This window comes from Sorex araneus, chromosome 1 (assembly GCF_027595985.1).
Source record: "Sorex araneus isolate mSorAra2 chromosome 1, mSorAra2.pri, whole genome shotgun sequence".
Lineage (NCBI taxonomy): Eukaryota > Metazoa > Chordata > Mammalia > Eulipotyphla > Soricidae > Sorex > Sorex araneus.
In genome coordinates, this window is record NC_073302.1 from 404073218 (window position 1) to 404094493 (window position 21276).

At 40.7% G+C, this 21276-nt stretch overlaps 1 protein-coding gene across 4 annotated transcripts in view; it reads left to right on the forward strand.

Moving 5' to 3' along the window:
* Positions 1–21276, forward strand: part of LHFPL3 (LHFPL tetraspan subfamily member 3) — a 550996-nt gene that overhangs the window by 367820 nt on the left and 161900 nt on the right. The window lies entirely within an intron of this gene.

Sequence of the window (21276 nt, forward strand, 5' to 3'; positions counted from 1 at the left end):
GACTATTTTACACTAATGGACTCTCTGAGCCTATTATTATTCTTCAAATACACTGTTCCAGTTTTTTTACCCCCTCCCTCTTAAAGTTGATGACAACGATGCTTTTATTTTGTCTGTCTAAATAGAGACTGCTACTTCTTAATAAATTCAGCTGCTTTCTATGTTGAAATCAACACCTGAGAAATCACTCAGAAAACTATAAAACTGCTCACAATTGTTGTCTTTTTAATTCACCTCATCCACTGGAAGGTTGTTTTACTAGTCCTAAACAGTTATAGTTGGAAATTTCAGTAGTTACCTACTTAGTTCAATTTTAAATAGAGTGTCCAGTTAGCGGGGCTGGAGCGATAGCACAGCAGGTAGGGCATTTACCTTGCACACGGCCGACCCGGGCAGAGCCTGGCAAGTTACCAAGTTACCCGTGGCATATTCAATATGCCAAAAACAGTAACAACAAGTCTCACAATGGAGACGTTACTGGTGGCCACTCAAACAAATCGATGAGCAACGGGATGACAGTGACAGTGTCCAGCAGTGTCCAATTAGTCAAAAGTCTCTTTTCTTTTTCTTTTTTTTTTTTTTTGCTTTTAGGGTCACACCTGGCCTGGCGATGCACAGGGGTTACTCCTGGCTCATGCACTCAGGAATTACTCCTGAGGGGGACCATATGGGATATGCTGGGAATTGAGCTTGGGTCAGCTGTGTGCAAGGCAAATGCCCTACCCGCTGTGCTATCGCTCCAGCCCAAAAAATCTCTTTTCAAAAAGAAAATTTCCCTTTCCAGTGCCATGGAAATAGCTCAAAGTGAGAGGAAGGTCCTGCTGGCTCCTAGCACTGCTGCACCTGAGCGGCACCTTACCTGGAGCCCAAGCACTGAACTGTCAGGGCTGAACAGCTGCGCTGAGCATCACCAGGAGTCACACTTGGGAGAGATTCCTTGAGCTCTGTTTCACCAGGAGTCGTACTTAAGAGAGACCCCCTGAGCTCTGCTTGGGAGCCTGCCACCCCCACCCCCCAAAAAAAAATTGCTTTCTGAAATATAACAAAACTAAGATAGGAAATAAGACATTTGTGAGTGACACAGAAGTACCAGAGCAGGTTGATAAAAGTATCAATTCATTATTAAAGATTTTTTAAATTCCTTTTCATATTTCTAAGTCAATTTCTTGGAATAAAACTGTCTTTGGTTATAGATTAGGATACATTTAACTATTTTATCTTTTGGGTTTTTTGGAAATGGTAATGAAACTCAGAACCACATACGTGCAAAGCCTGAACTCTATCACTGAGCCATATTTTCACCCCTTCTACCTTTTATCACTGTATGTTCAATCCATCCTTGAATTATGAAAACTTATTTCTAATTGCTAACTGTACAAGTTCTTCACTGTTTTAGCCAGCCTCAAATATAAGCGTCTATTAGTATCTACCTTAATGTCACTCTTTTTTTTAATTTTTATTTTATTGAATCACCGTGAAAAAAAAATACAAAGCTTTCAGGTTTAAGTCTCAGTCATATAACGATTAAACCCTCATACCTTCACCAGTGCACATGTTCCACCACCAAGAACCCCAATAAACCCCCCTTCCACCCACCCCCTACCTAAGTAGCTAATGATCTTCACTTTATTCTCTCTATACTTTGAATACATTCAATATTTCAATAGAGAACTCACTATTATTGTCTGGAATTTTCCCCCAACAATCAGGCCTGCTGAAAAGGCATTATTTAATAATTTCTTTTCACTGCTGAGAATGAAGATTCTGTGAGCAGTTTTGGATTTCTGATATTTTAGCTCAGTTTACAGTCTAGATGCATTTCTGTAAGAAGCCACTCTGGGTGCCAAAATGTATTAGAAGACCTCCTGGATTATAGTCTTTAGGAGCAGAGGATCCGTTTTGCGCGTGGCAGCTCCGGATCTTATCTGCATGGAGGGCGAATGTCACTCTTAATGGTAGTGCAGCAAGCTTTGTATTTAGATCACTGGTGCTTATACTTATAAACTATGAAATACAAGGACACAAGACTGAGAAATCCAGAGGCATATCAGGAATCACCAAACTCTTTATTTCTCTTATTTATTGGCAGAATTAGTTTACTTATTTTGAATTTGTTCATTCATTCTATTAAAAAAAATTTTTTTTGCTTTTTGGGTCACACCTGGTGATGCACAGGGATTAACTCCTGGCTCTGCACTCAGGAATAACTCCTGGCAGTGCTCAGGGTACCATGTGGGATGCTGAGAATCAAACCTGGGGTCACTGCAAACAAGGCAAACACCCTACCTGTTGTGCTATCGCTCCAGCCCCTATCCAAAATATTTTATGGCTGTAGAGTGGCTCAAGTGTTAGAACATAAACCTGGCATGAGTGAGGTCGTCTCTGGCACCACATGGCCCCATACTCATCCCCAGTGGTGGTCCTGGTAGCCCCCTTCTCCCCAAGCACTGCTAGTATATGCATTACCAGGTGTCATCCTTATCAAAAGTATCCTAAACACCAAGCTATCCTTTCACAGGAAAGAAGTTTTGACCCTTCCTGACAATGTAGCTACTTCCCTCTTAGGCCTGCCAATTCTTAATACAGTCAATGAAGGAAGATAACAAATGCACTTTAGAAAGCATTTGCAGATTTAAAGTACCAGCACATGCTTTCATATATTTGATGCTCTTGTTGGTGATTTATTGAATGTATACAGGTCTCTGTCCAGTTAACTTGAGACTTAATGAGATGGATAATTCAGTATTAGAATATTTCCCCTCCCTAACAAATGAATTAAATATCTTAAAATTTAACCATATATCACTATCACTTAAAAAATAGTCAAATAGGCCGACCCGGGTTCGATCCCCGGCATCCCATATGGTCCCCCAAGCACCGCCAGGAGTAATTCCTGAGTGCAAAGCCAGGAGTAACCCCTGAGCAGCGCTGGGTGTGACCCAAAAAGCAAAAAAAAAAAAATAGTCAAATAAAACACCATTTTCCCCTGCAAACTCTAAATTCCCACCTGATCCAATAGTGGCCCAGAATGCTATGTGTGCACAGTACACATAGAGACCCTATAACTTTCCAGGCATCCTTTAGCCACACATAAAGAGAAAGACAGAAAAAGGAAAAAGGAGCAAGGCTGGGAGATATTTTTTGTTTTATTTTCTTCTAGAAGTTAGAAGTGAGCAAAGCAAGCGTAGTATGACAGTCTACAGATTTCAAAATTGGAATTCTGTTCTGGTTGATTCAGTGGAATGTCAATGTTTAAAAACACTTTGATAAATGTGTTGATGGGGAAGTTAAAAGAGGCCAATATAATAAGGTTTAGATGTATATGATTTTTCTGTTTGTCATCTCCATTTTCGTATATCATATGTGACTGTTTCTATAGCTTCTTCCATCTGGTTCTAAATAACTAAAATCAGTAGCAACTGGTCTGTATTAAATAAGATCCACTAAAGTTGCAAAGAGAATCAGACCACATTGATGGAACATTTCAGTGCTCCTACATTTTTATTTCACAATTGGAGTTCCTTTTTTCTGAGACTCTATGCAGGCATTTTAGATCCTCACACAATAAATAGGGTCTATATAAAATCACAACAGGGTTTATAAACCTTGTAGAAAATGTAATCAAGCCTACATGTTTCTGTTAAATTGAACAGGTTTTAGACTTGCTGTACACAATAACCTTTGTTGCTTGATATTACTTAAACACTTGTTCAGTGTTGAAACTTCCAAAGTTAAATTGTTTGAAAATTAATTAGTAATTTTCTGTGTTTGTGTGTGAACATAGTTTCACTAAACAATATTTCAATGTCTTTAGAGTGTGTTCAATAACCAGACCAATCATCGTCACCAAATTTACCTTACATATATCTAAGACAGAGATTCTCAAGCTCTTTGGCCTATCACCCTAAAACAAAAATTTCTCAGTGCCCTCCGGAAATCTAACTTTTTTAAGAGAACAGACAGGAAGCAGCCCCCAGTCCCATTGCCACCCACCATGGGTCACTCCAGTGCCCCCTGGTGGGAATGGTGGTGTGGTATTATCCACAGATCTAGGGAAACAGCTCTAGTTGGACAAGTTGTAATTTTAAAATTCATTATAAGTAGGTGATTTTACAATTTGCATGGATACATTAATATAACTTTTTACTTACTAAAACAGTATTTCTACTTTTTTTCTGGCAAAACTACCAAGTGTCTTCTGAGAGTCTTCCTTTGTGGTTCAGAGCAATGCTTTTGAGAAAGAAGCATAATTGGTTCATATTATACTTTAGAAGAATTTATTAATTCCATAATCTTATCTGGTATCATGGAAGTAAACAGTACTGTATCTCAAGATATGATTCAAAGGGTAAGATCAGTATATATTCTGATACACCATATCTCATACTGTGATATCTTTCACAGTCTTCTTCCATTTCTTGTCTGCTGATCTTCCTACCTACATCCTATAATCTTCCTACCTACATCCTATAATAAGTAGCAGGAGTATTATAGAAAGAATAAACCCAGAAATACTAATATGTGCACAAGTTGAAGAGGGGTTTCTTGAGCAGTCTCATTTCGTGAAATCTCTTTTATAAGAAGAAGAGGGGCTTTAGTAGTTTGGCAGTACTTTCCCCCGTTAGCCTGAAAAAGTCAGCAAATGGGTTCAGGTTCTCTTTATAGCAAGGAAATTCTAAGATTCCATCTTAACAGCCATGCCAACGAATGAAGCAAGAATCACTGTCACATACTATAGAAGCTCAAATATAATTGTTATGTGATTCTCCTCTCACAGTCTGTTTTTAAAGTTATTAAATGTTTAATAGCATTAAACATTTAATATACACATACTATAGAAGCTCAAATATAATTGTTATGCGATTCTCCTCTCATAGTCTGTTTTTAATGTTATTAATTTTATTAAATGTTTAATGTTATTTTTGTTAGTTTTATAAAAAAATTATTTAAAGAGCCATGATCCACAAAGTTAGTGATAGAGTTTTAGGAATGTAGTATTTTTCACCTTAGTCCTACCACCTGTTCCTCCTGTCCCCTACCTGTCATCTTGACAGGCACATTTCACAGTTCTGTGGTTGTAGTTTAGATCTCATGTCTTCAGTTCTATTGAGTGTGTGCTTTGGATACACCACTACACCACTCTTCACATCACCTGTATACCCAGGTCCCTTTGCCCCTCTTCTCTTATTACTTCCCTTTCTCTTCTTCCTTCCCCACCCCCCTTGATTTTTTTCCTTGTCTGTCTTTCTCCTCCCTGTACTCCAGGATCGAGGCTGATCTAGGCACCCCCCTTTACTACATTACAGTTCCTTATCCAGGTAGCCTGTGCATCACAGATAAGTGATATCATCCTGTCAGAGTCAGATTTAAGATTGCAGGCAGTATAGGATTCTGTGGAGCTATAAATTACTATTCTACCACAAAAGTGCTACTCAAAAAGGAAAACACAGAGAGGCATCAGTCAGTGTCTCTATCTTTACAGACTATTGTCCCTTTTATTTTTAATTCTGAATACCATTTTAATTGTTGGAAATAGAAAATTGAGGGGCCATGGTGATGGTATAGCAGGTCGAGTGTTTTCCTTGCAAATAGCAGACCCAGGTTCAATCCCTGGCATCCCATATGGTTGCCCAAGCATAACCAGGAGTGATACCTGAGGTCAGAGCCAGGTGTAACCACTGAGCTCCGCTGGGTATGTCCCAGGGGGAAAAAAGAAAAAAATAGAAAATTGAGATCTATAAAATATTTCTCATAAAAATACAATTTTATGTTTTAAAGAATAAAAAAATGGCCTGCAAAAATGTGATCATTCTATGTCTATCTTGCTACCTCTGACTCATTTCACTCAGCATGATATACTCCATGTTCATCCATGTATAAGTAAATTTCATGACTTCATTTTTCCCTAATGGCTGTATAGTATTCCATTTTGCAGATGTACCATAGTTTCTTTATCTAGTTATTTGTTCTCGGACACTCATGTTGTTTCCATATGCTGGCAATTGTGAATAGTGCTATAAAGAGCATAGGAATACATAATATGAGAATAATACCCAAAGACAGTAGAAACAACAGCCATGAAGTCCTATCCATGGTAAGAAACTTGCTACAAGTTGTGTGTATGTGAGGGGGTGTGGGCTGGGGGAGTACAGTTAGGACAGAGAGAAGGAGCCATTATGATATTAATAATTGGAAATTATCACTCTGGACAAGAATTGAATGCTGATAGGAGGTAAAGTGATATATACATGATAACCTTTCAGTGAAAGTATTGCAACCACAGTGCCTAAAAGGAAAGGAAGAGAGACAGAGAAAGAGAGACACAGAGAGAGGGAGAGAGAGAGAGAGAAGAAAAGTGCCTTAGAGGCAGGCTGAGATGGATGGAGGTGGGGGAGCAAGAGATAAACTGGAGACATTGGTAGTGGGAAACATTCTTAAAACAAATAAATTTAAAATTACATAAAATTTATTTTTAAATTACATTTCAAAAATTAGAATTGTTTGCATATGAAATTCTTGTTTTAGTTGTTTGAAGGTAAATTAATTTACTTTTATTAGATTTTTTTAAAATTAACTTTATTTTTTTATTGAATCACCATGAGAAAAGTTACAAAGCTTTCAAGTTTAAGTCTCAGTCATACAATGATCAAACACCCATCCCTTCACCAGTGCACATGTTCCACCACCAAGAACCCCAGTATACCTCTAATTCCCCCGCCCGCCTGTGTGGCTCATGATTTTCACTTTACTCTCTTTACTTTGATTATATTCAATATTTCGACAGAAAACTCACTATTATTATTTGAAATTTACCCCCAGCAATTAGACCTGCCGAAAAGGCATCATTTGCTAATTTGTTTTCTATTGCTGAGAATGAAGAGCATATGAGGTTTTGGATTTCAGGTATTTTAGTAATTATGTCCAGAGAAATTTCTTTGAGAAGCCACATCACTGCAAGCTCGTACCTCTGTCTAATGGGCTCCAAAAGCTGGCAGTCACCACACTGCCACCACCGCTGAAAGGAAAGGCCGAGGGACAAAAATCTTTCCCCTCCCAGGGCGGCATGGGGCCATAGCTTAGTTCACAGCCTAAAGGCATTTCTGCAAGAAGCTGCTGGGTTCCAAAATTGGTTAGTGGGCCTCCGGGATCATGGTCGTTCAAGAGCAGAGGAACCATTCATATGGCTAGTTTTTTTTATCTCTACTATTTTTCTTAATTTTTATTGAGGTACTGTAATTTACAATACTATTAATAGTAGTTTCATGCATCCTGCATTTCAATACCAGTCTCACCATCAGGGAACCCACTTCCTTCCACTAAAGTCCAAAGGGCCCTCCTGTTTCACACCCTCTCTCCCCACCTAATAAGCTAAGTTGAAAGGATCAAATCTCTACTTCTGTTTCCTTTGGCCATTCTCTTCACCCTTACTGTATATCTTTAGGTTCCAGACATGAAAGAGCTCATTTAGTCAGACCACTGCCTCTTAAGATAAGTTTCTAGGTAATGCACACTTAGTCCCACTTCTGTGTCCCACTCCCTCAAAACCTTCCTCTCAACATTATCTGAAGCACCTCTTTTCCCAAGATCACAAAGATAATTTGAAAGAGGCCTCAGCTGAAATGGGCCACAAGTCGTGAAATAGAAAATTTATAATAAAGAGATCTTAGCGCACTTTTAACAAATAGAAGGCAATGACTTTGAAGATGTGTTGACTTCAAAGGAAATTCTGTAATTAATAATTTATTTTTAAATAAATAGAATTAGCTGGCTCCCAATCGAGTAGCTGAATGGCCATGATCCCAGAGACTCAGAAACAAATCTTGTTTCTTTTGGCAGAAATCCCTCCAGATTTAAGTATTAAAATTCCAAAATCTTATGCTATTCATAATCAGCAGTAGAAAACAAAGTGTCTAATGTTGCCTTTTCGGCAAATCTAAGTGTTGGGGGAAAATCTCAAATAACAATGGTGGGGCCAGTGTCGAAATATTGAATGTTATCAAAGTAGAGAGAGTAATGTGGACATCATCTGCCACACAGGGTAGGGGGAGGGTGTGAGATGGGGGATATAATGGGGTTTTGGGTAGTAGAAAATGTGCACTGGTGAAGGGATGAGTGTTTCATCATTGTATGACTGAGTCTTAAACCTGAAAGCTTTGTAACTGCTTTCATGGTGATTCAATACATCACGAATCACGAAATCCCATTAATCACTGATTTCTCGGGTGGGCTCAGTAACATCTCATTTCGTCCTTTCCCTGAGATCTTAGAACTCTATCTCGACTTGGCCCTCCTAACAATGTTGCACTGGGGGCTCTTCAGGGTCAGGGGAATGAGATCCAGTTTGTTACTGGATTTTGCATATGAATACACCATGGGAAGCTTGCAAGGCTGTCCCATGTGGGCAGGAAACTCTCAGAAGATTGCCAGTTTCTCCCAGAGGGAGAAGTAGGCTAAAGATATCGCTTCTGGGAGCTTGCTTTTAAGTCTCTCTCTGGATGTTGGCCGTTGATGGGATTACACACACCTGGGTTCCTCTGCCGGTACCTCCATGCATGAGGCAGAGAGTCGCTTGCCCACACGCCTGGCTATGTTCCCGGGGCCCCTTGGAGGAGATGGGCTCCAGCTTCCCTCCCCACCCCGAGCAGAGCTCCCGGCAGCTGAAGACCACCAGAACCTGGCTACATCCATGCTGGAGGCCCCTCTCCACACGTTCAATAAATAAATTTTTAAAAAATTTAAAAAATTAAAAATAATAATAATAAAAGAAATAGAATTAATACTTAAGAACTTTATCCAAATCCCAGAACACTTTTGTTCATGCAAACAACAAAAAAAGCCCATTCACTGAAAATAAAATAAGTAAAAACTTCTTATATATCCAGCTCACTTTATACTGGAGTTTGTGTGAGCAGTGCTGCTCCAAACTGGAAGAACCAAGTCCAAGTTATGTGCTGCCCCTGGCCCTGGGGATAATAGTGAACAGGCAGGTACTTATTCTTGTTTGGGAGTTCAAAAGCATGATTTCTAAGTGAGCCAACAACAGTAGGCATTTAACCTTGATATGCTGCTTAATTGCATATTTTAACACACTGAATTATGGAGTCAATTTAATTATGTAAAATTAAAATTGCATCCAGATAAAAGGGATTTGAATTGAAAGCTTCATTTTTAATTTCTTTCATTAATTGTGAAAGGATAAATAATTACATTTTCCAGAACTCTGGTGCCACAAATATCTCTTTCCTCGTCTGACATCATTCATAAAGAGGTCTGTTTCTGCATTTGTGTATATAGTCTTTGGAATTGCTTATCAGAAAATTGAGTCCTCTCATGAGCAGTTTTAAAGTCACTTTGTCTTCCAGCACTTAAACTGCAAATGAGAAAACATGATTATCCATCAAGAGGTAGCCTCACTTACCATTTTTTTATTAAGTGGTTTAAATTCTCTTTAATGCCATAATAGAGGAAGTTAAAATAAATTCCTTTCACTGAAATAATTAGTTGTGAAACCGTTCGGAATTTAGATTTACGGTCCTCCACCCTGTGTTGGGCATGGTGTAGGGGGAGTACACGGGCACCATACAGGGTTCTGTCCAGTATGAACTCTGGGACCTTGAGCCTCCCTCTTCATCCTCTTCATGGAGGGATGGAAATCCAGCTTCCTTATCAAAAACATTCAGACATATATTAATGGCATCTGAGATATTTTCCACCTCAGTTCTGGTGATATTTCTTAAGGGGCAGGGTGGGGGCAGAGAGTGTTTGGCTCATACCTAGCTGTACTCAGGGCTTACTCCTGGCTCTGTGCTCAGGGATCACTCCTGACAGTGCTTAGGGGACAATATATAGTGTCAAGGATCGATCAAACTGCCTCGAACCACAAGAAAGTGCTTTAGTCTCTGTGCTCTCTCTCTCTCTCCCTCCTCACCCTGAGGACACTTTTTGAGCTGTCCCGGAGAGATCTCTAGGCCATCAAGAGTTCCTGCTCTCACTGCAGTGAACACACTGAGTTTCTTCCAGGGACTTGTTAGCCAGGAGAAGAGCTAGGGGTAGAGAGAGAGAGAGATAAAGGTCCAGGGGAAGAAGCTCTTGAACTCGAAGGGCATCTCTCACTGTACGTACTGAATTGTACCAAACGCAGCCCCATTCACTCACTCCACCAAGAACAGAGAGTGTGATATTTGAAACTGACCACATCAGAGAAGAATCCTTTCTGGTTAGAGTCCCATTGTGTGGTGTCCTTGTGGACATGTGGATTATAGACAGAGTTTCCGTTCAGAGACAAAATCTTTGTGGTGGCAGGCCAGATTATGTTCTTCCATCCTCAGTACCCTATATGGTCCCCAGAACCCTCCTGGGAGTAGAGCCCTGTATACCCCCAGGTGTGGCCCCAAAACAACAACAAAATAATTTTTTTGGTCTCAAATATACCAATCATGAAATCAAACCACAAAATTAGCATTTCACTCACTATTCCCTTTGAATAGCTCTGAAGCAAAAAGTAAACAAAAAAAAACCCAAAATCTCTTATCACCTTGATCATCAACCCAATGTGTCACTTCTTGCCAGTCTTGGGTCAAGGTATTGTGCTTACACCTGGCAAATATAACTATTATACACATTGTTTGATACTTCTTTCACTCTTCTTTAAGATGTGGTTTTGTTTGCAAATATTGATATCTCCATATAAGAGAGTAAAAATGTATTTGCAAACTTTGATATGTTGTCATAGTTTTCTGTTGTGTTTTTGGTGCTCATACCCAGTGGTGCTCAGGACTTACTCTTGGTTCTGCACTCAGGAATCACTCAGGAGATCATATGGGGTGCCAGGGATCAAACAGTTGGCTATGAGCAAGGCACGTGCCCTACCCACTGTACTATTGTGTCACAACCCCCCTACCCCATGTCATAGAATTGTCAATATAGTTTCATGAAGTCTGTCACTTTTTAATGATTAACTAAAATATCATGTATTGAAAACATAGATACATAATTTAAGTAGATATGTTTACTAAGATAATTTGATTTATTTTTGTTAAATCCTGTGGAAAGTTATGCATTAATTTGTGGGTTTTTTCCAATTACTGTAGCAAAACTCATTTGGTGGAATATGTCAATGTCATATTCTATATCATTTGGCTAACACAGTTTACTCACTCAAAAAAACAGAAACAGAAGAAACCTGGTCCTAACTCTACTACTTCCTAGTGACAGGGCATTGAGTCCAATAGCAACTCAGCATCCTGTGTTCACCTTCTTTATAGTGGGAAGAATAAGCAGGCCCAACTGCACCTGGTAGAATCTGATGAAAGTGTGTGCAAGGAAGCAATTTATAATCAATATCTGTATAGGTTTCACTTGTTACTAATCATTTTCCCCTGTAACATTTTATTTAACATTTGATTCTGTGAGATCATTATCCTGCTTTCACACATCAGGAACAGAGACCCAGAATAGTTAAATATTTTGTCTAAATGTTCATAGCTAAGAAGGAATGGATCCAGGACTCAAGCACAAATCATTTTACTCAAAATTTCCAGCTCTTTCTTTGTATTATACAACATGATATAATCATGAGAGATGTGGCTTCTATTGCTATCAATCAGCTCTTTTCAAGTAAAGAGTTTGGTCTTTTTTCATTCGGTGGCTCATAGGCATTTGATCAAAAATTTAATACACTTGAGAATGGAGAATAGCCTTTCAAACGGAGTCATTTGCTTGACTATGTAACGTTAGGGGGTGAAAAAAAGAAAATAGGAATCGCAGGAAGCCCAGGAAAAAAAAGTTATCTTCAAGTGCTTTGAATTAAACTTTTAATAAGGCCAGGGTGATTTGTCTGTTCTCTAGTTGGATTTCTATTGAACCAAGTCATAGTGGTCAAAGCATTTCAAAATGTGCCGGGAAAAATTGCTTATATCCTCACACTTATCCACAAGGGCTCAGAATTGAGCAGAATTTGGGGGTCCTCATTGAATAGTTTCATGTACCTGCTATAGCTAATTCTTCTCATCCCACTACTTCTTAAATTTACCCCGTTAAGGTTTTCTCATCCAGCATTTTACTGACATTGTCATAGAAAGGTCACTCTGAGTCAGTTGCTAAATTTCATAATCAAGTGTCAGTTCTTGTACTGCCCAATCACAACTTTCATTGGCTGATGGTTCCTTCTTAAGACTCTTCAGTTGACTTTTCCAGTAGCTTATTTTGCCTGGGTTTTCCCTTTCTTTTCAATCTCCTTTGCTGACAACTCCATATCTTTCTACATTTCTGTCTGCACTCTCTTTCTTGGTTGTCTTGTGTTATTACTTTAAATAATGTCTGTGCCCTAATAGCTGTTGAGATTTGTCCTCCCCTCCCCCAGTGAACCCTGATCTTTACCACCAATAATCATCCTTTTTTGAATATCTAGTTATATCACAAATTTAACATTTTTGAACCTGAGATTCTGATACTTCCCACCAACCGTCCTCTTCTCGTGATCTTCTCTGCTCTCAGATAGTAACACCTCTCTTTCCAACTTCTCAGGTTGAAACTCCCATCCTTTTGGAAGCCAAGGAAATGCCTCAAAGAGCTGGAGTTCCTCATTCCATCCCCACCATCGTATAGTCCCCTGAGCAGTGCTGGGTGTGGGCCCAAAAGGAAAAAAGAAGCAATGCTTAAATCATTCTGTACTGTTCTTTATCTCACAACTCACATCTAACTCATCCCCAAATCTTGTCAGCTTTCCCTTCAAATATGTCCTTGAATCCTTCCATTTCTCAGTCCATCTTTGCTGCCCCTTAGTCTAGGCCACCTCTGCTCTCCCTGGCATCTCTTATAAGACTCTCCTGCATGGTGTCACTGGTTACACACTGACACTCAGCTCAATTTTGGCAAAGCTGACAGCGAAATCCTAGTAGAGAAACTGGATCATGTGATTGCTCAGCTCAACAGCCTTTGTGGCAGGATGGCCTCAGAATAAAAGCAGCTCCTCTAACATTGTTTACAAGATCAGACCTATCTCTTTCTTTTTTTTAATTTTATTTTTATTTATTTTTTTTAATTTATTCATTTTTAATTAGTGAATCACCGTGAGGGTACAGTTACAGATTTATATACTTTTGTGCTTATGCTTCCCTCATACAAAGTTCGAGAACCCATCCCTTCACCAGTGCCCATTCTCCACCACCAGTAAACCCAGAATCCCTCCCACCCTCCCCAATCCCATCTCCCCCCACCCCACCCTGCCACTGTGGCAGGGCATCCCCTTCTGTTCTCTCTCTCTAATTAGCTGTTGAGATTTGCAATAAAGGTGTTCAGTGGCCACTGTGCTCAGTCTCTAGCCCTCATTCAGCCCGAAACTCCCTTCCCCCGCATGGCCTTCAACTACATTATAGTTGGTGATCCCTTCTCTGAGTTGCCCTTTCCCCAGAATGTGAGGTCAGTCTCCAAGCCATGGAGTCAACCTCCTGGTACTTATTTCTACGATTCTTGGGTGTTAGTCTCCCACTCTGTTATTCTATATGCCATAGATGAGTGCAATCTTTCTATGTCTGTCTCTCTCTTTCTGACTCATTTCACTTAGCATGAAACTTTTCATGCCGATCCACTTGAATACAAAATTCATGACCTCCTTTTTTCTAACAGCTGCATAGTATTCCATTGTATAGATGTACCAAAGTTTCCTCAACCAGTCATCCGTTCTAGGGCATTCGGTTTTTTTCCAGATTCTGGCTATTGTAAACTGTGCTGCAATGAACATACATGTGCAGGTGTTGTTTCGATTATACTTTTTTGCATCTCTGGGATATATTCCCAGCAGTGGTATTGCTGGGTCAAATGGGAGCTCAACCTCTAGTTTTTTAAGAATCGTCCATATTGTTTTCCAGAAGGGCTGAACCAGTCGGCATTCCCACCAGCAGTGTAGAAGGTCCCTTTCTCCCCACATCCTCTCCAACAGCGGTTGCTTTTGTTCTTTTGGATGCGTGCTAGTCTCTGTGGTGTGAGGTGGTCTCTCTGATGATTAGTGATGTAGAGCACTTTTTCATGTGCCTTTTGGCCATTCGTATTTCTTCCTTGGTAAAGTTTCTGTTCATTTCTTCGCCCCATTTTTTGATGGGGTTGGATGTTTTCTTCTTGTAGAGTTCAACCAGTGCTTTATATACCATTGATATCAACCCCTTATCTGATGGGTATTGTGTAAATATCCTTTCCCATTCTGTGGAAAGACCTATCACTTTCTTTGCTACTCTCACCCTCGCTCTGTTTGCCCCCTCATTTTCCCTACTCCGAGCACATTGACTTCCTCCAAGTTCCTCAAGCATACTGAGAGAGACTTGTTTCAGGGACTTTGCATTTGCTGTATCTTCTGCCTGATGTACTTGCTCTCAAAGCTCCACAGACCATACCATTACTTTTCAGGTTCTACCCAAAGGTCACATTGAAAATGAAGTATTCCACAGCCAATTTATTTAAAATGTTACATACACATGTATTCCACTGAACTCACTACAAATTTACCTTTTCCTTTCTCCCTCCCTCCTTCCTTCCTTCCCTCCTTCCTTCCCTCCCTCCCTCCCTCCCTCCCTCCTTCCCTCCCTCACTTCCTTCCTTCCTTCCTTCCTTCCTTCCTTCCTTCCTTCCTTCCTTCCTTCCTTCCTTCCTTCCTTCCTTCCTTCCTTCCTCCCTTCCTTCTCCTTTTGTTATTTTTCCACACCAGGCTGTGCTCAGGGCTTGCTCCTGGCTTTGTTCTCAGGGATCAGAGCACTCCTGGAAGCATTCAGGGGATCATGTGGAGTGCCAGGAATTGAACCCAGGTTGGCTACATGCAAGGCAGGCATCCTACCCATTCTAGTTCTTTTTCTTATTTTCTGCCCTTCCTCCCCAGAAAACCTCCACAAGAGCTGCTGCAATGTGGCCGACTCAATGGCAGAGCAATTTCCTTGAGTATGAGAGGCCCAGATTCTATCCTTAGCACTGTTTTGGTCCCTGAGCACTGTTAGAAGTGACCCCTAGGATTGAAAAAAAAGAAAGAACCTCCCTGAGCATGGGGAATTAACCCTCAAAGTTGGAGTCTTCCTCTCAGCCTTGTGCAATACATATACTTCCAATAAGCAGTTTAAATCTCTGAGGGCAAAGGAAGTACTGTGTTGGAATGGCTCTCTCACGTTCCAGTGTTATTTACTCCAATAGAGAAGATAATTTTGACATTTTCAATGATCTTTTCAATTCAAGAGATAAGGACTAATCTTTTTATTCCTGAAGAAGGATCTCTGGGCAAATATCAGACCAGAAAGAAAAAACAGGAGAGGGAAGAAGTTTAAGAAAAAAAAAAAACTTCTGCAACAGAGTCATAAAATTTGAGAATTAACTCTATCAGTAAAGTTTCAATGTTCCTGCATAATTTTAGATGAAGTATTGTAGGGCCAGAGCAATAGTACTGTGATAGGGTACTTGCCTTCCATGCGGCCAACCTGGATTCAATCCCCCAAGCCCTGCCAGGAGTGAAATCTGAGTACAGAGACAGGAGTAAACTCTGAGCATACCCGCTGTGGCCCAAAAAACAAAGTAAATTTTTTAAATTAAAATAAAATAGAATCTTATAGGTTGTGTTAAAATATAACAGCTTTGGAAGACCAGCGAAGTGTCTCCGATGGTTGAGGCCCTGGATTTGATTCCTGGAACTACATGCCACCACACCTTGGCCCGCCATACTGCTGGGAGAGTACTGGGGGCCACGTGTAGGGATTATATATCTGGATTGATGTATCATTAAAGTTACTGGTTTAGGGCTAGTTCTTTTATAAGACTAAATGTATTCTCTTTGCCTAAACAGGTTTTGATAATCACCTCAGTATGGGAAGTTAATTAATTATCAGTAAGTGATTCCTTTCTAAATTTGCTGGCTTTGTTTTAACTTTCACTGCAGACTGGTTCAGTAAAGCAAATTTGCTTTTAATTCAAAAAAAATCTATTATTTCTAGTCCTTTCATCCATATTTCTCTTTTTTTTGTTTCTGTGTTGATTTTTATGAGTATGAAAAGTCCATAATGTTGTATCCAGACCCAGCTGAAAACAGCAAATAGTAGCTTATTACAATTTTTCTTGTCAATAATTACTTCCCAAATACTTTCCTAAACATAATATTTTTTAATTTATTTTTTTATTGAATCACCATGTGGAAAGTTACAAAGCTCTCAGGTTTAAGTCTCAGTTATACAATGCTCGAACACCCATCCCTTCACCAGTGCACATATTCCACCACCAAGACTCACGGCCACTATTGTGGCCACACAACCTGATATCTCTTCATTCTCAGCAATGGAAAACAAATTATCAAATGCTTCCTTTCCAGCAGGGCTGACTTTGCAGGGGGTGGTGGGGGGGAACTCCAAAGAATAATAGTGAGTTTTTTGTTGAAATATTGAATGTAATCAAAGTAAAGAGAAAGTAAAGTGAAATTTATCAGCTACACAGGCGAAGTGGGGGACTTGAGGGGTGGGGGTGGGGGGAGGTTTACTGTGGTTCTTAGTGGTGGAATATGTGCACTGGTGAAGGGATGGGTGTTCGAGCATTGTGTAACTGAGACTTAAGCCTGAAAGCTTTGTAACTTTCCACATGGTGATTCAATTAAAAAAAAAAAAGAATCACTGGGGCTGGAGCGATAGCCCAGCGGGTAGGGCATTTGCCTTGCATGCAGCCGACCCGGGTTTGATTCCCAGCATCCCATATGGTCCTCTGAGCACTGCCAGGGGTGATTCCTGAGTGCAGAGTCAGGAGTAACCCCTGAGCATCGCCAGATGTGACCCAAAAAGCAAAAAAAAAAAAAAATTAAAAAAAAAAAGAATCACAGTATACCTCCCCCCCACCCCCCACCTCCCCGACCCCCCACCCCGCCTATGTAACTGATAAATTTCACTTTATTTTCACTTTACTTTGATTACATTCAATATTTCAACAAAAAACTCACTATTATTGTTTAGAGTTTCTCTTACCACAAATATGCCTCTAAAGTATTTTTCCCATAAATATACCACAAATAGTTTGTTTTCTCTGCTCTAATTTGCCAACAATGGACATTTCTATTTCTCTCTTTCTCCATCTCTCTCTCCAGCTCTCTCTCTTTACATATATATATATATATGCACACACACACACACATATATGCACATCTCATCCATTTTACAGGCTCCGTTTCTTTTCCGTGTGTCTTATGGAGACAAGAACAGAAGAGATAAATTGAACATTTGTTTTCTTCACTTTAATTCAAGTCTATTCTCTTTGGGCCTCTGCCTCCCTCCTCAGATTTGTTTTTTGTTTGGGCAGAGAAATGTTTGCATTTTCACTGCAGGTTAAGTGACCCCATTGTGAAGCCCAAGAATACAGTGGAAATATAGCCGGTTACTTCACTTGCAAAACAGAAACATAGTTAGTTCTTAATATCTAGCAGGGTAGGAAACAACACAGTTCCAAATAAAATACTGCTGAGATAAATAAATGCTGAATTCTTTGCAGAATATGCATTATCTCTGTTAGTGCCTTACAAAACATGACTTCCCCTCCCTCAAATTGTATTTGTACAGAAAGTTTCTTGAGAACTAGAACTGTATATTTTTTATCTGTTATCTGTGATGTTCCTGGAATATTTTGCTTAATAATTTGAGTGCTAATTAAATTGTAAAAAATTAATCCCCCCATTTAACCTGCCTCAGTACATAGCAGCAGTGTGTCCCTTCTTAATTTGTTGATCATAGGGGAAATAGCATTTGCACATAAGACATGGATAAATGTTCTAAAAGAATCTAGGCATAATATATTAGCTAATATATTGTAAAATCACCATACCTTTTTTTCTTAAAGATGAATTTTTTATTAAAATGTTTATTTTTTAATTTATTTATTTTTAATTAGTGAATCACCGTGAGGATACAGTTACAGATTTATACATTTTTGTGCTCATGTTTCCCTCATACAAAGTTCGAGAACCCATCCCTTCAACCAGTGCCCATTTTCCACCACCAGTAAACCCAGCATCCCTCCTACCCTCCCCAATACCATCTCCCCCCACCCCACCCTGACACTGTGGCAGGGCATTTCCTTTTGTTCTCTCTCTCTCTAATTAGGTATTGTGGTTCGCAATAGAGGTGTTGAGTGGCCACTGTGTTCAGTCTCTAGTCTACAGTCAGCCCGCATCACCCTTCCTCCGCATGGCCTCCAACAGCATTATATTTGGTGATCCCTTCTCTGAGTTGCCCTCTCCCCAGAATGTGAGGCCAGCCTCCAAACCATGGATTCAACCTCCTGGTACTTATTTCTACTATTCTTGGGTGTTAGTCTCCCACTCTGTTATTCTATATTCCACAGATGAGTGCAATCTTTCTTTGTCTGTCTCACCATACCTTTTTATGCCTTCTTTCAACCATGTAAAACATATGTTGAAGCAATGGGTAAAAATACAGCATTCAATTTTCTCTTAAGCATTTTGTGTTTGCCTTATGCCAAGCCTGTAATACACACTGGGTGGGTGTTCAGAATGAGTGGGACAGGGTTTTCTTGAAGTCTCTCTAAGGAAAACAGTAAGTGGGGAGAAATAAGAAGATGGGGAAGGGAAGTAGGGGTCAAAGGCCTTGGGTACCTCAGTAATGGTGGGGAGAGGGTAGTATAGCCATACATCCAAACCGCAAACCACAGAGTCAACAACACTGTAAACATCAGATCCAAATTCCAACAACCAAACTTTAAAATGTGCCTGTCAAGGTGGCAGCTTGTGGGGGTGGGGTGGGGGGGAATGATGAAGAGAGAAACTGGGATCACTGGTGGGCCTGGGAGTGGAGGATGTTGTCACCAGTAGTAGGAGTAGAGCTTCCTGAAGGTCCTTGGGAGGTGTCATCTCTGTAAAAAAAATGAGTAACTGCCATTCCTGACAGCCAGCATAGTCATGCTCCAGAGAAAGATGATGCTGTAATAAGCAGAACTTCTTCCCAAGGACAATTTGACATGAACAGATATCACCTGCTGGTGGAATTGGGGAAAAAAATCCCCAGCTTGTCAAAAAACATTGGTGAGTCTATTCGTATCACTACATCACTGTATCACTATCATCCCATTGCTCATCGATTTGCTCAAGCGGGCACCAGTAACATCTCCATTGTGAGACTTGTTGTTACTGTTTTTAGCATATCGAATATATCGAATATGCCACAGGTAACTTGCCAGGCTCCGCCGTGCAGGTAAGATACTCTCGGTAGCTTGCCGGGCTCTCCGAGAGGGATAGAGGAATCAAACCCGGATCAGCTAAGCACAAAGCAAACGCCCTACCTGCTGTGCTATCTCTCCAGCCCTGAGTCTATTTGTATTAAGTAAAATAAAGGATACCATAACTTGACAAAAGTGGGAAATAAAGTAGATGATGAGCAAGGAAAAATGGTGGGCAAGATGGATAGTTTCCTCTCTAAGGCATGCATTCTAGAGCTACCTATTTCAAATCTAGAAACTGGAGAGGGGAGAGTTGCATTTGTAGCTGCCAATATTATCACTCTTGAACCATGCCTTCAGTCAGCCTGACAGCTGACCCTGGGAAAGTGATATATGGAAGCCTTTTGCTGAACTTTTCTTTCTGCTCTACTGCACACATAAAATTTGGTAAGGAGAGAAATCAGTTTGGCTTGAAGAGATAACATCACCCTAACTTAACCATGTAACCTTTGAAGATATGGCTGGAATAATCAGGAGTTGAACCAGGAATGTCAACAACACCCTACCATGCTGTTCCTGGTGGTGTGTTGGCAGAGCCCACTAAAGGGAGGACAGAAGGGTGAGGGGTCTGTGTCAGCCAGCCCTACATGTATTCTGGTGAAGCCACAGACAGGCTACTCACTGGAAAGAAACCCAAGCAATGGGGTGCAGGGAAAGCCCATCACAAAGGCAAGCAAGGAGACAATACAGATCTCCAGGACGGTCTGACCCAGAGTTCTCCTATGGCTGACTTCCAAAGGAAGTCTAAAGTGAATGTGCCACATCTCAAAGAAAATGACATGGTCAGAACAAGTCCCCTGACTCCATAGGCCAGCCTGTGAGTACCTTGGCAGAAGCTGGCCTTTAAGTGCCAGGGTCCAAAATCAGTGAGGTATTCTCCAACTGTTCAGGTGGCAGCTATGCCATGGACTGGTCATTGTTAGGAGCTCTGTTTCTAATTAACACATTCAGACAAAAGTTCTGGAGACCGAGGGGTAATGCAGGGGTTAAGGCATCTGCCCTGTGTGTGGCTGAACCAGGTTCTATCCCAGTCACCACACAGGATCCCCTAAGTACCACCAAAGGTTACTCCTGAGCACAGAGTCAGGAAAAACCCCTGGCTGTTCAAACCACAAATTCCTGCACACTGCCAGGTATAAATGAATGAATGAATGAATGAATGAATGAATGAATGAATGAATGAATGAAAATCTTTTTCTAACCTAAATAAGGTTAGGTTAGGTTGTCCAGAGATGTTCTGTGAACTGGTGCATACTGGTAAATAAAACTCTGGAAGTCCATTTTTTTTCCAGAAATGTGTTCAAAAAAGCATGAGAAACTGTACTGTTTCTTGTTTGTTTATTTTGGGGTCACTCTGGGGGAAAATCTTGGTGGGCTTTATAACTTTTAGGTGTGGGGTGATAGTGACTACCTCACTCCTCATCTCTATCAGGAACCAAAATTCGTAAAGGTGGCAGCTGGAATGACCCTGATAAATTTTGTTTGATCCTCAACATGCCTTATAGATTTGCCTCACAAAGAGGCACAGAGCCAACAGCAGCCCCTGAGCATCACTGGGTAGAAGCAAAAAACTAAAAAAAAAAATTAAAAACTAAATGAATACTAAAAATCCAATCACAGAGTGAGAACATTTTTTAAAATTTTTATTAGTGACCCTTTTGCGGCCCCGCGCGAGATCGACCCCGGAGGCAACTGAACCACTTTGGACACGAGCGGCGCCCCCAAAATGCCTCCAAACTGTGTGCTGGGAGCTTCTGGCCCAGGCGCTGCCGGCAGGGTATGCTCTTTTCTCTCTCAACTCTTTCTGTTTGAACGCAGCGAGGCTATAGCCGGTTTTTAGACTCTACAGGAAGCCCGGGATAGCCGATGGGCGGGACTCCCGGACCCGCCCTGTGCAGGCCGACATTTAAGCAGAGAGCCATGTGGGGACGCTCCTTTGGGGCCCCGCGCGAGATCGACCCCGGAGGCAACTGAACCACTTTGGACACGAGCGGCGCCCCCAAAATGCCTCCAAACTGTGTGCTGGAGCTTCTGGCCCAGGCG